The 14473-nt window shown below is 50.4% G+C and overlaps 1 protein-coding gene across 3 annotated transcripts in view; it reads right to left on the bottom strand.

Annotated features, from left to right (window-relative positions):
• The window catches only part of Cpt1a (carnitine palmitoyltransferase 1A), a 59767-nt gene extending 45294 nt beyond the window's left edge, over positions 1 to 14473 (bottom strand). The window contains exon 1 of one of the 3 annotated variants that reach the window (XM_021151271.1): positions 14406 to 14473. The gene's annotated coding sequence lies outside the window, so the exon portion shown is untranslated. The other 2 variants (XM_021151273.1, XM_029472727.1) reach the window with 2 other exon arrangements.

The following is a 14473-nucleotide window of genomic DNA, read 5'->3' as shown; positions in this document are numbered from 1 at the left end:
AGTGGAGTGGGGTGGGGATGGGGGTCAGGGAGAGCTGGCTCCACGTTGCCAGGAGGTGATGTGGTTTTGGCCGTGATGCACTTCCCTCCTCTTTTGCCACCTGTGGCAGTTGGGAGAGCTGACCACAGGGCTGTGAGACCATTTGAGCTGGTCCTGCCCCTCACCTGGACAGCCCTGGTCAAGAGTGTGTGGGTGCTCCAACCCTGAGGACAAGAGCAAGGGTGGGGGGAGGCAGGCTCTGTCACTTGTCTGCTGGGAGGTGGCAAGGATGCAGGGGTGATGCCTTCCCTCCTTCCCTTACCATCTGAGCAGTTAGGATAGTTAGTTGGTCCCTAGGGGTGAGAGTGGGAGACCTAGCCCTGCCCCCTCACTGGCTATAGCACTCAGAAGAGTGGGCCCTGCACCTTTCCTGGGCAACTCAGTGGAGCTGGCTCTGAAGGCATGTGTGTGGGTGAACCAGCCTGAGGGCATAACTCTGCCTCCTGCTGATGGTGGCATTGGATGGCTTAGCTGAAACAATGCTGGAGAACTTTCCCTAGTGGTGCTGGTAAGGAAGAGCCGGTGTGCTGACCACCAGCTCAGCTACCGCCCAGGCCCAGACCCAGGGCACTGAATTGGCCCACCCCCAAATCTGTATCATCTGTCAATCGCTGGGATGCGTGGAAAAGCTGGTCCTACTGATCCAAAGGAGCAGAATCTCCACGACACAGGGCAACAGCAACAACATAACCTGGAGGAGTCCCAGTGAGGACCCAGTAGTGATGGTGTCACAGAAGCCAGACACTTCCAATGACTCCTTGTTGCAAGGGAAGATGTGTGGACAGACCGATATACTGTGGGACACACTGTAACACACTACAGCTTATGTGATGAGATTTTTTTTTCTATTGTGTATGTGTTATTTTGGGGTTACAAGGGCTGACCTGAGGGGACAGGGAGATGAGTGGGACTGGGGTGCACAGTGTGAAACTTACAAAGAATCAATAAAAAGTAAAAATAAATAAATAAATAAGAACACAGCCTCGGGCTGGAGAGGTGGCTAGGTAGTTAAGAACACACCCTGTTCATGCAGAGGACCCCAGTTCAGTTCCCACCACCCACATCACATGATTCTGAGATGTCTGTAACTGTCCGTAGGGACATCGGACATCTCTGGGCTCAGGAACACCTTCACTCACACGCACACAGTTGCACATAACCACATAATCTAAAATAATAAAAAATAATTACTTTTTAAAAAACAGTATACAGTTCTCAAGGAGGACCCAAGTTCAGTTCCCAGCACCAACACTATGTGGCTCAATAGCTGCCTGAACTCCAAATCCAGAGGACCCAATGTCTAGGCTCCAAGGCCACTGCAATGCACATGATACACACACGCAGACACTCCGACACCTCTTCCCTGGAACCCTGGGCTTCTCTCACATTTGTGTCTGAGCAGCCATGGGCTACCTGTGTGAGTGTACACATTTGTACACGCAAGCATGTGTGTGCATGTGGTCCACAAATCTTGCCGTATCCCCAACTCAGTTCCCCCCAGGAGTCTGCATGTCCCCACCCACCTCACCTTAGACACCCAAGGAAGTGTGCTCAAGCGGTCTGCCCACCAGAAACCCTTCCTCTCCTTTCTCTAGAAACGTATTCCTGTCTCAGAAGCAGCAAGGCCTGGGGCCAGGCCTGTCCCTGCCTGACCCATCCACAGGTCCCTCCCCATTCTTCTTTGGTGTGCCCTTGCCAATAGAAAGCCAATCCATTCCCCAGCTGGCACCTGAGGCCAGAGAGTAAGAGCCCCGACTGCTCTGACTCCCACTCTCCCTTCCCAAGAGCCCTTCCTGCCATCACACCCTGCCCAGCCTGGGCACAAGGCTGCATTCTTGTGTCTATGAAGCTGGGAACTTGACGTCCTGGAAGAAAGGCCCTCGAGGCCAACTGTCCCAGCCATTCTGTCTGGCAAGCCAGCTGTGCCTGGATACAGACCACTGACATTGGGCAGCTGCTTCCTCCCTTCCAAAGGCTGTTGTAGGGAGGGCCCGGCAGACCTCCATGGTGGCTCCATGCAGGGGGCACTAAAGCACTGCTTTCCCACAACCAGTCCTCGATTACACAGGCCAGGCCCACCACATTGTCTGCTAGACCTCCAACCCCGATCTCTGTCTGCACTGATAGGAGGTTCTTTGGCTCTCTTTACCCTAGGAGCTAGCCAGGGCCCCTGTCCCTAATCAGACCTCTACAACCTGTGCATGTGACCAGATGTTACAAACCCACCTTCCAAGGCCCAAACTACAGATACTGCATCAGCCCATCTCTCAAGCTGCACTCTCTCGACCTGACCTCTCCCCTACTTGGCCTGCCTCAGTGGGGCACACAGGAACCATCAGTTACCCAAAATGATCTCCCTGCCTCTGCTTCACTCACCCAGGCACAGAACCCACAGAGGAAGGAGGCGTGTTAGCCTACCAGTGCCTCTTCAACCTGCACCCTTCTTTGCCTGGATATAGACTTGGCTTTTCAGTGCCCCTCCTGATTCCCCGACCTCTATTACTGCTCACAAGATGTCCCAAGTGCCCCGTGAAGCTCTGCTTTGTATATTGCCCCAGGGGCTGAGCCATCACAGCACCAGGACCACAGGGACGATACCTGCAGGGCATGCACCTGGGACCCAAGTTCAAAGAGGGCCACAAGAGCACACACTGGACAGAAGCATGATAAGAGACACATGGGCACAGAGAGAAGGGCTTTGACCTGCCCTCTGCCATTCACTGTCCCTCCCAAGCTGCTCAGCAAGGACAACTCAGTGTCTACACCAGACTGGCCTTGACCTTGTGGCTGCCCTCATATTGGGATTACAGTATATATAACCACCACACCTAGCTTTAGCCTTTGGATTAGAAATCAAAACCAGAGGAAAAGGGTTACATGGGACACACCCTGTAGGGTAAACACACCGACAGCTTTAACTCAGAAGCAAGTCTGGCCAGGTACACAGGAAAGGCCCCTCTGGGATTGTTCCTAACACAACACAGTGTCTTGCCCTGTGTCCTTACAATGGCTCAGGGCAAAACTACAGGTGGTTTCTGTGGCAGAAACCTGTACCCTAGCCCAGCCCAGGAGGACATGGCCAGGGATGCACCCACAACGCCTAGAGTTAAACATGGCCAGGGATGCACCCACAAGGCCTAGAGTTAAAACCTCCATTAGGTGTATGACTAGGCTTTGGTTTCTGGTGTCAGAGAGAACACAAAGATGCTCGCGTGGAGACCTGTGCTCTTGCCCTGCCCCAAGTGGCAGTGTTAGTGCGGTGGGTGACTGCTCACTCCCAAATCCTACCTGCCAACTTCCTTGTCTGCAGGTGTCCCCATGCTTCCAGGCCCAACCCTGCCTACATACCAGCCTCAAACCTCACCTGCCAAGGAGGAACTCCCAAAGAGGGCTACGGCAGACTCCTAAGCCCCTTACTGCAATGCAGAACAAGATACCTCCACCAAAAACTAAGGACACATATTAGGTCTGGTGTTTAACTGGCACCTGCTTGCTATGTTGTATCTTCACCTGCACTATGCTCTTGGTCTGTGTGTGTGTGTGTGTGTGTGTGTGTGTGTGTGTGTGTACCTGAGATCAATCCTGGGTGTTGTTCCTGAAGGGCCAAGCTTCTCTCCCTGGCTAATTCCTCGAGGTTGGTTTGGCTGGCGAGCCCCAGAGGTTCTCCTGAATTCACCTCTTCTGAGCTGGGGTTGCAATTGTGCACTGCCACACCTGACCTTTCTTGGGTCCCCACGCTTGCAAGGCAAACACTTCACTGTCTGCTCCATTTCCTTAGCCCCTACTGGGTCATACCTGTTCTTACCTTAGCTCCCTCAGGACCCGGTTTTGGACAGCTACTGACTTCACATTCCCAAAGTACAGAGATGCACAAGATGGCACTCAAGCACTCACCTCTGCTCTCTGGCAAAGGATTCCCCCTTTTCAAGCTGTGTTTAATCATCCCCTCAATTAACTGAAAGCTTTTCAAAGACCCCAAAGCTTAATGCTCTTGATCAAATCACGTAGAACCCTGCAGGCTGCAGCACAATTGCCTCTGCCAAGACTGTCTTCATTTTTAAATTTGTTTTTAGTATTGTTCGAGTGTGCGTGCATGAAGGGGATGGGGTGGGGTATGGACACACGCTACTGAGCATGTGCAGAGGCCAGTGGATAGCTCTGTGAAGTCTCTTATCTCCTACATGTATGTGGGATCAGGGAGTTGTCTCAGGTCACAAAGCTTGCACAGCAAGCACTTTATCTGCTGAGGCTTCTTGCTGACTTGAGACTGTCTTCATTTTAATAACATGGCTTGGTGTCAAGCGCCAGTCCTCTGAGCTTGGCTGATGGGACTTTACCCACTGGGCTTGCTTTCTCCACAGTCAAGCCGTCTGCATCAAAACCATTTCACCTCTGAGGTTAGCCCATGAGCCCTAACGATGGCCATGCCACCAAGCTGCCACCCCACGACCAGGCCCTCTCAGCCTCTCTGCTCTTCCTGTAGCTCCCCGGGGCTGCAGAGTTGAGAGGCAGCCAGCTAGGAAAGGAGGGGAAAGTTCAGGAGAGGTCCAGCACACCGCCAGAAACTGGCACATGCCAGAGAAACTGCAATGAGAAAACCGTGTCCACCATATAAATCAAACAATAAGACCTACCCAGGGATGACAGGCTTCTGAGTAACCGAATTATGCAAATGGATTCTGGGCCCCAGGGAGTATTGCAACACAGCCCTGCAGCCCACAGATGGGGAGCCAGATAGGTCGGTAGACAGGCAGACAAGACAACAGGCAAGCAGGTGACTCACCGTATACTAGCATGGATGGTTAGCAGGCTTGTTTTCATGGCCAAAAAGGTGTGGGGTTTGCCTAATAACTGCTTGGCACAAACCAAACAATGCCCTCCCTATTTTGTGCATGAATGCCTGTGTCCAAATCGGTGTCCATCACTCTTTACCTTATTGTTTGAGAAAGGGTCTCCCTCAGAACCCAGAGACCGCCGATGTGGCGAGGCTGGCTAACCAGCGAGCCCCAGGGTTCTTCCGGTCTCTGTCTCTAATCCCAGGGTTGGCATTACAGATTTGCACCACTGCTCCCGGCTTCTTACGTGGGCGCTGGGATCCGTACTCAGCTCCTCATGCTTGCACAGCAAGCACAAAACTCACGGAACCACCTCCTCATCCCAGGCCTTTTTCTTTTCTTCTTTTGACAGGGTCTATGAGGCCTGGCCTGAAACTCACAGATTCCACCTTCTGCTTACCAAGTGAAATTAAAGGCATAGGCCACCTGCCGGTTTTATTATTATTATTAATTTGTTTCTCATCCATCAGCTTGTTAAATTCTAACTACAACTCTAATTAATGAATCCCCGGTTGTCCCCATTCACTGATGAGGAAAACAAGACTCAGATGTCAAACGCTTGTGTAAGGTCACAGCTAGCCAACTGTAAAGCAGGAATCAGGTCCAGGCTCAGCTCCAACGGGCATGTCCTTACCTTCCAACGTGCAGTAGCAGCTGTGACAGCAAAGGCTAGCAAAAGATTCCTGCAGTTGCAACACACACCGGCTTACGTCACTGCTGTAGCCAAAATGATAGATGGTAGCCAACAGGAAAACTCGATTACTACAAACTCGGACCAAGGCTAATGACTCAGTGTGACCTAGGTGCCCACCAGAATCGCATCATTCATCGCCAGGCAGACGCAGGCTCTGCCTGCAGCTCTAATCCCTTACCAGCTGTCCATCTTGACTACAGTAAACAACCTCTGGAAATCCTGAGAGAAAGGGTTACCCACAGGAAGTGGCACCTTAACAGAATTCTAGGCAGGGCATCCAGGAACATGGCAGGCATCCCTCAGAAGGAACAGCACCGGGCTGATGAACCCTGGGCCCTGCCCCTGGGCAGATGCTGCTGGTAGGATCTAACTTCTGGGAGCGCTCTGCTCCGCTAAACAGAAATGTCTGTAACTTAGAGAGGCTGGGCATGGTCGGGCATACCACTCAAGAGCCAGAGGCAGGTGGATCTCTGTGAGTTCGAGGCCAGCCTGGTCAATAAATAACTCCATGTCAGCCACGTCCATTACACACACACACACACACACACACACACTCCTGTTTCAAAGAAAAAAAATAAACCCGAAGAGTAACTGAAGATGACACTGCCTGTGGCCTCTGGGCTACATACACATGTGAAATGCTCACACACATCAAAAATAAAAAAGAGACTTAAAAATCTGAGTACAACTGCTATACCCAAATAGAAATGAGACCGTTGCGCCTTGTGCCTTCTGTGGGCTGGCTTGGGGTATGAGGAAGGTGAAGGAGTGTCTTAGTAGACTTACAGCTGCTGTAGAGTTGCCAAGGGCGGGTACTTTATAAAGAGAGTTATGGGTCTCATAGCTCCAGAGACTGGAGAGTTCAGGATCACTCCTTCTAGGTGAGTGCCTTATGCTATGCCCTTGGATGGGAGAAGGCACTGGAGTGGTTGGAGCGTGGGCAAGAGTGGAAGAGTATGGAGGAGAGAAAGAGGCCCAAGGCACTATACCTATGAGAATGAATCCAATCTAAGAACGAATCCAGACCAAGACACTAGACCCTGCTTGAAAGACTCCACCTTGGAAACTGTCACACTGGCTACCAGATTTCAATTTTGTTGTTGTTGTTAACTTACTGTATAGGTGGAGAGGTCACAGGAACTCACTGTGAAAGGTTGTATTTGGAATTCATGCCTGAACAGTCTTCATTTGCATTATGTAATTTAGCCCTGGGTGACTTTCCCACATTGTGGCATATCACCATAAGCCATTTGTGCTGTTTGGCTGGACACAGTAGTTCAGATCAGGTTAGAAAACAAATTCTGGTCTATGGCCATATCATTTTATTTTATTATTTAAAAAAAAATTTTTTTAAAGATTTATTTATTTTACATATGTGAGTACATTGTTTGCTGTCTACAGACACACCAGAAGAGGGCACTGGATCCCATTATAGATGGTTGTGAGCCACCATGTGGTTGCTAGGAATTGAACTCAGGACCTTTGGAAGAGCAGTCAGCTCTTAACCACCGAGCCATCTCTCCAGCCCTGGACATACCATTTTAAATGGTCTGATTTTTAAAAGAAGCTAAGCAGGGTTAGTTTTTGGATGGTAAAAATAAAATTTCAATCTATTTTCTTTTTTTTTTCAATCTATTTTCAATTCAGTCTACACTCCCCCAAAATAACAACAGAAATCCCACCTACCACACACTGTAAAAACCCACGCTAGACAGGATGCCGAACCGTTCCAGCTCCAGCACTTGGGAGCTGAAGGCAACAGAATCAGGAATGCAAAGGCATCTGTGGCCATAAAGCCAGCTGAGGCTACAGAGACCCTGCCTCCATTTAAAATGATAACGATAATAATGAAATAAAAGCCAGGTGTGGTGGTGCTCGCCCGTAATCCGAGCAGGCAGAGGGACTGCTGTACATTTGGGGCCAGCCTGGTCTACATCTCCAGTTCTAAGCCAGTTAGAGCTACTTAGTAAGACCCCATTTCAAAAATAAAGAAAAGTTCGAAGTAAAGCAAAATCCAATTTAGGCTGTAGACTGCAGCACATGATTAAGAAATGGCAGTCAGAGAAATGTGACACGTGGGGAAGCCAGCAGAGGACACACTTCTAAGGGAAGTAGCCAGGACTGGGGACATGGCTTAGTTGACAGAGTACTTGTCTAGCATGGGGGAAGTCCGAATGACCCTGCATCTCTCTCTAATGCCACTAAAGCTGGCTTGGTGGCACAGACCTGTAATCCCAGTACTCAAGAGCAGGAGGCAGGAGGATCAAATTGTCCTCAACTACATAGTGAGTTTAAGCTCACCATGCATATCTAAGACTCGGTCTCAAAAACTGCAAAACAAAGTAACAAAGAGGACCAGCAAGATGATTCAGCAGGAGAAGGCTCTTGGCTGCCAAGTCAACATGAGTTCAATCCTCACAGGAGAGGAAGAGAACCAAGTCCCACAAACTGTCCTCTGACCTCCTCACAGGTCCCACACACACACCTCTGCCTCACAATACCAAAACAACAACAACAACAACAACAACAAAAATACATGTAAAAATTTGTAATGAGAAGTGAAATACAGTTTAACAAGGCTAAGAGTCTACCCCATCCATGCTGAAACAGCACATGGGTCCAATCTTGCCAGAACAGGATGCCAGCCTGAACTCTTGACTGCCAGGAAGTGGCATGCATCTGTTAGCTCAAGAAAACCGAACTCCTCCTCATACCACTGTCCCTATACACGTTCCCAAATCCTCTCTATGTTTGTCACCTCAGCAACCTGAGATCTGACCACCAGAAAACCCACCCGGGTGCAGTCCTGACATTGGTGTCTAGAACCTGTATCTACAAATGTTTTGATGTATGGGGCAGGAGTCACATGCCACAGGCCACCTCCAGGTAGAAAATGCTGTTAGGTGGGGCTGGAGACACGGCTTAGGGGTTAAGAATGTCTGCTGCTTGCACAAGTTCATCAATAATCCTCATAGCCAGTCTCCATGCAGGGGGAAGAAAAAAAGGAAAAAACACGGAGTCCATTCAATCTACTGCTTGTCTGTCACACCTTCACACCTTCACAACATAATGTCCTGTGAAGGGCTTCTGGTCCTCCTCACAGTTGTGGGGTCATGCTGAAGTCACCCAGGGTCACATGGAAGATGGCATTTCACCTCATTAGCCCCAGGAGAAGATCCAAAGTCAACCTTCTAAATTCACTTTCCATGGGATGTGTGGTGTTTTCAGGCATCAGGGACCAGGCTAGAGGAAGGCTAAGAGTGCCTGAGGCTCTTCAGAGGAGTGAGCACAGCTCCTAGCGCCTCTGCAGCTTATAACTGCCTGTCTTCAGCCCCTTGGGAGCTGATGCCTCCAGCCGTCGGAGGTGCGCACACAGAGATGCATAGCATACTCGTAAATAAAAAAGTTAAAAATGTAAAAAGCACTGTGTGTGGTGGCACACTTTAATCCCAGCACTTTGGAGAGAGAGACAGGTAGATCTCTGTGAGTTCAAGACTAGCCTGGTCTATGTAGCAAGTTCCAGGCTAGTAAAGGCTATATACATATTGATCCTAAAACAAATCAAAACAAAACAAAAAGAAGAATAAAATAAATCCTTTTTTTTAAAGGGCATTCTAAAGTTCATGATTATGCATAGGTCATACTGCAGGAAGACAAAGCCAACCTCAAACCTAGAGATCAGCCTATCTTTGTCACCTGAACGCTAAGACTGAGGTCTCACTCCTTAATGGAGTCTCCTGGGACTCAAGGGACACGGGAGAGCAGGTATCAGAGCTACCATCCTACAGAGAAGGAAATGAACACCCAGACATGTCCGCACTTCAATATCAGTCTTAAGTCTGCATGTATAGAGGTGATGGCCGCCACTAAGAGCCCTGCTCTGTGACAGCAGGTGAGAGAGTGGCTATAACACAGATTTGGGTTCACTTCCAGATCTCCAGCTCACTGACAAACATCAGCCTCTTCCGTATGCTTTATCAGCACAGGGCAGAACAGCTCCCATCAATCGAAGGATACTAGAGTGTGCAAACACAGAACGTGTTCTTTAATACAAGGCCACACTCTGTTATCCCACCAGGAGCCTGAAGTCAACACTTGTCCTTCAAGAAAGTGGGTGTCTGTCCTGGCTCTTTCCCCCAAGGCCCACCCAGCTCAATGCTTCAGGGTGAGCATAGGGTACCTCAGCCTGTCTTCTAACTCTGACTAACATGGGCAGCTCATTCATATCTTTTCAGAATACCTTCACAGACCAGTGGACGCAGTGGGCTCCGGGGCTGGGCCTTCCTTGTAGCATTTCCAGGAGCAGCTTCTGGGAAGCTAGGGGTGAGTATGTTAATAAACCAGCCAGTTTCATAAAGGGCCAAGTTTTTATCTGAAGTGGAGGCAAGAGGATCAGAAGTTCAAAGTCACCCTGGTCTACATAGTGAGTTTCAGGCTAGCCAGGACTACAGAGTGAAACCCTTGTTTCAAGGGGGACAGGGTTGTGGGGAGTCACTCAGTGTCCCTGTCCCGTAGACATAGGAATATCCCTTCTGGCCATGATAACGAGGCTTGTTGAATTCTCTATTCATGGCTTTACCTACCCAAAGCCAAGGAAACCCTAAAAGAAGAGAGGTGGGTTTGGATGTGGTCACTGCAGAGAGCATGTGGCCTGGATGGGGACAGAGATGTCAGGCAAGCCATCCCAGAGCCGCGTACCATGGAAGCACACTGAGCTAGGGGCCCAACCACTTCCTCTAAGCCCTCCCTCTAGGCATTAATTTCTAGGGGTGTAACCAGTGAAAATTCCAAAAGGCCCTCACCCCCTTAATATCAGTAGGCTGGATGTGTCCAGTGGAGAAAGGGAGCCCCAACCTGTCCTTGCTTCAGCAATGATTTGCAGGCCTGCACAGGGTCAGGGAGACTGAGGAAGACAAATTCTAGCGGGACTTAAGAAACAGAAGTGAGACTCAGCTCCTTGGACCACACATGGAGGAGGAAGAGACAGAAAGAGTATAGATGATCTTTGTTTTCCTAAGTGCCACAGCCAGTGCACAACACCAGTGCATACAGTATTTTGTCTTGTTTTTGAGATAGGTCTTAAGTAGTCCATGCTAGCCCTACACCAGGTACATCACTGATGCTGATCTTGAACTACTAATTTTCTGTCTCCACCTACTAAGGACTGGGATTATAGGCATGGACAACCCAGTCTAATCCGGTCTTTGCTGGGTTTGGTTTGGTTTGTTTAATTTTATTTTTTGAGTCAAGGTCTCACTATGGAGTCATGGAATCCTCCTGCCTCAGCACCATCCCCCAAACCCTAGGATTATAGGTGTTTTATACCACACCAAGCTTCCCTTACATTTCTACCTAAATGGGTCTGTGTGCAACTTACATTTCTACCTAAATGGGTCTGTGCGCAACACGGGTTGACACTCCTCAGAGGCAAGGTCAGCAGTCATCCTGTTTCCCAACCTTCTAGAGTGGCAGTTACCCAGGTGTCGGGGCCCTGAAATGGGCAGCATGCCCGCTGCTATTAACTTCCAAAAAACATTCCTGAAGGTCAGAACAACTCGCACAAAAAGGGCAAAGGGTGGGCACTTCTCAGAACCAGGCTGCCACGTTACCTCAACAGAGCAAAGCTGGCCTTAGCCCAGGGCCTGCGGGGACCCAATGTCCACCTCAATATTTGCACGGGGTTCAAGGTGAAGAGTACAAAAGGCAACAGATATTTGAAATCAACAAGGAGAACTCACTCCTTGTGTTAGGTAAGAGATTAAAAAAATTAATAAACTTTGCAGTCTAGGTTTGGTTTAGAGACAAGTTCTTGTGTATCCCACACAGGACTCCAACTCACAGATGGTGGTAGCTGGCCTTAAGTCCGGCTCTCCTCTATCCACCTCCGAAGAGCTAGATGGTACAGGTACACACACCATCACAGTCCTGAATGAACTGCTCACAGTGGTGGCCTTTGCAGTAACTACTGAGTAAGGAGGTGACCGCGTGGCACCCCATTTTCACCTTTCTAACTTTGCACAATATGCTTGTATTGCTTTTTACTTAAAACAAAACCATGTATCTTATTTATTTATGGTGGCGGTTGAGTGCACACTATAGCACGGTGTGCAGAAGTCGGGATCATTTTCACCCTTCGAGCTATGGTAGTCAGGCTTGGCAGCAGGCTTATTTTCCAAACAACAAAAATTCTTGCACTAAGAGCTTAAATTGGCATTAATTCAAGTGTGCAGTAATCCTTTTTAAGCCTACTAGGCGCGCCACCGGCTTAAAACCCCACCTCCCCTTTTCTTCTTTCCTGAGCTGAGGATGGATCTTTGCCTATTCCCAGGCTGTCCCTTAACTCCCAGATTCGAGCGACTCTCCCTCCTTCAGGGAGAGAGAGTCTGCTAAACACACTTTAAAATTATCCACCTTGGACTACCATTTTATTCTAAACTAGTTCAAATGCAGACTTCCACCAGCCTTAAGACTCGGGCCTACCGGTGAATATCTATGCAGAGTGACTAAACATATTTTCTAACCAAAAAACAAAAAAAACCCAAAAAACCCTTCAAACGGTCAAAGTATACAGGAGAGTCCTGCAGATCCAGACTGCAAGTTCAAGGCGCTGGGGAAGGGAAGGGCACTAGCAACAACGGCTTCCCGCCCCGCCCCTTCCCCCACCCGGCCGGGGTCACGTGACGGCTGAGAAAAGTAGGGGAAAGGTTACGGGAGCCCCGCCCCCGTGCTGGCGCGTCCGGGGCGCTCGGATCCTGTTCCACCGGCCGAGCCCACGCAGGCCTTCCGGAGCGACGCGTCGCCGCTGCCATCCCGGAGCCAACGATCCGCTTTGTCCGAGGACAGCTGTCGCATACAACAAAACAGCCAGCCGGCACCGTGCCTCGAAGGGTTTCGCTGCGAAACCCAAGAGGAAAATAAAGTAAAAATTGCAGCGCTTTTATGAATGGGCAAAATGGGCAAGAGGAATCAGGGTTGGCTAAGCTCGGGCCAGCGCCCCAAACTCCCGAGAGAATCAGGCCTGCCGGTTTCGTGACCACTGGGTCAGGGCCAAGCGCAGCGGCGGCGGAAGGGAGGCGTTCCACCCCTCATCTGCAGTCAGGTGGCTTTCTAGCTCAAACTCGAAAGGTTTTGTCTTGTGCAGGAAGCCGCTTCGGCCACTTTTGATGCAAAACCTAACCGGAGCTTGATTCCAAAGACGGTTAAGGAGTTCAAAGCCGGGCGTGGTGGTGCTCGCCTATAATCACCGCACTTAGGGGTGGGTGCAGGAAGGAGATCGGGGGTTCAAAGCCAACCTTGGGTACAGAGCAGGCTGGCGGGCAGCCTGTGTTACATGAGACCCTATCTCAATTTTTAAAAGTAAATAAATAGATAAAAGAGAAAATCCAAGTGTAAGGTTAAGTCTAACGAGGCATTAGTTTAAAAAAACCAATAATTTACATGACAAAAGAGCTCAGGGTGCTGCAGCAAAACCAGTCTAGTCCAAGACTCTGAATGCGGATGCTGCCCAGACCTACCTACTGCTCTGCACTGCCCCGGAGCAAGCACTGTCCTCCGCTCACCACAGTCCTCTGCTTTAGGTCCTCACTGAGCCCTGAGTCGACCGACTAGGAAGGGGGTGGTGGTGATGTATGCTTGCTGGCACAAATAAAAGGCCAAAGCTGTGTTTTAGTCATTTGGCTTGTGGTTTTGACAGTGATAAACACGCTTGAATATCAGGAATGACCAGAAACCAGACGCCTGTGCAACAAAATGCTGTAACTAAATACGCGTTCCGAAAGGCTTCTAAACTCACTTTCATTTTATTTGCGAACTTCCAAAGTTAGCAGTTTCCGACTAAAATCTGTTTTTGGACAACTATTTGAATGCACGGAACGAGAGTCGGCCCAGAGCTGAGAGTACTGAGCTTGATTGTATGTAGCCTGGTTCACACTAGGAACTTTTTATAACTCCTTAAAAACCTGAGCCTTCATCTGTATTCTGTGACATCAACGAAAACCAGACCCGATTCACAATAAGATGAAGAAAAACGAAGGGCACCGTCTGTTACGGCACAGCCTGGCTGCCCAGACCGCGCTGTCGGGCTGTCCCAGGCCAAGTTCGCCCAGGCCAGGTCACGTGACGCCCCCACCCTCCCCGGGCTCTGGTCCCGGCGCGACCTTGGGCAGTCTCTGACACCCACCTGCCCTTGAACCCCGGGCAAAACCGCGGTGAGGGGTGCAAAACACTTAAGTCTCTGCGCCAAGGGTGTGTCCCGAAGGCTGTACTGCAGGGACCCGCACGAAGAGAGGGCACCAGCCACCTGCCAAGTCCCCTGTCGGAGCATCCTTCCTACTGCCGAGCCCGACCCTCACGGATCCCGAGAACCATTCCACCTGCAGAGTAGCGGGTAGAAAGAGCCTGGAGAACGCTCGGCGTCCACACTGGCCCCAAGCCACCCGCGGAGTGGGGAGTGAGAAGGGGTCAGAAAGGGAGTTGATACCCCTACTGGTCAGGGACCAAGGAGTGACGCCTAATCCTGAGCATCTTTCACAGAGCAATGAAGACCCCCAAACCCACGCGGTGAGAGAATCCACCGTGGGGCGGGACACCACGAGCCGAGGTCCCACGCGTCCCGAGTGGAGGCATTTTGCCCAGCCGGGGGACCAAGCATCTTTTCTCCCGTCCCGGGATCCCCCAGATCTGTCACTGAGCAGGGGAGGGAGTGCCCTCTGCTTCTCCAATACGCGGCTCACGCATACCCTACGGGCACAGTCTGGGTCTCCCTCGGCGCTCCTAAGGTTGACACCCGCGCGCCCAGCCCAGGGCGGTGCCGCAGCGATGCCCTCGCGGTGTCTTACCGAGTCTGCAGACGGCCGCGGCGGAATGAGCGAGCGGAGTCCGGGCCGGGGCGGGCGAGGCCAGGCTC

The sequence above is a fragment of the Mus caroli genome, chromosome 19 (genome assembly GCF_900094665.2).
Source record: "Mus caroli chromosome 19, CAROLI_EIJ_v1.1, whole genome shotgun sequence".
In the NCBI taxonomy this organism is placed as follows: domain Eukaryota; kingdom Metazoa; phylum Chordata; class Mammalia; order Rodentia; family Muridae; genus Mus; species Mus caroli.
Note: the sequence above shows the minus strand (reverse complement) of the source record. Positions and strands in the feature narration are given on the sequence as shown.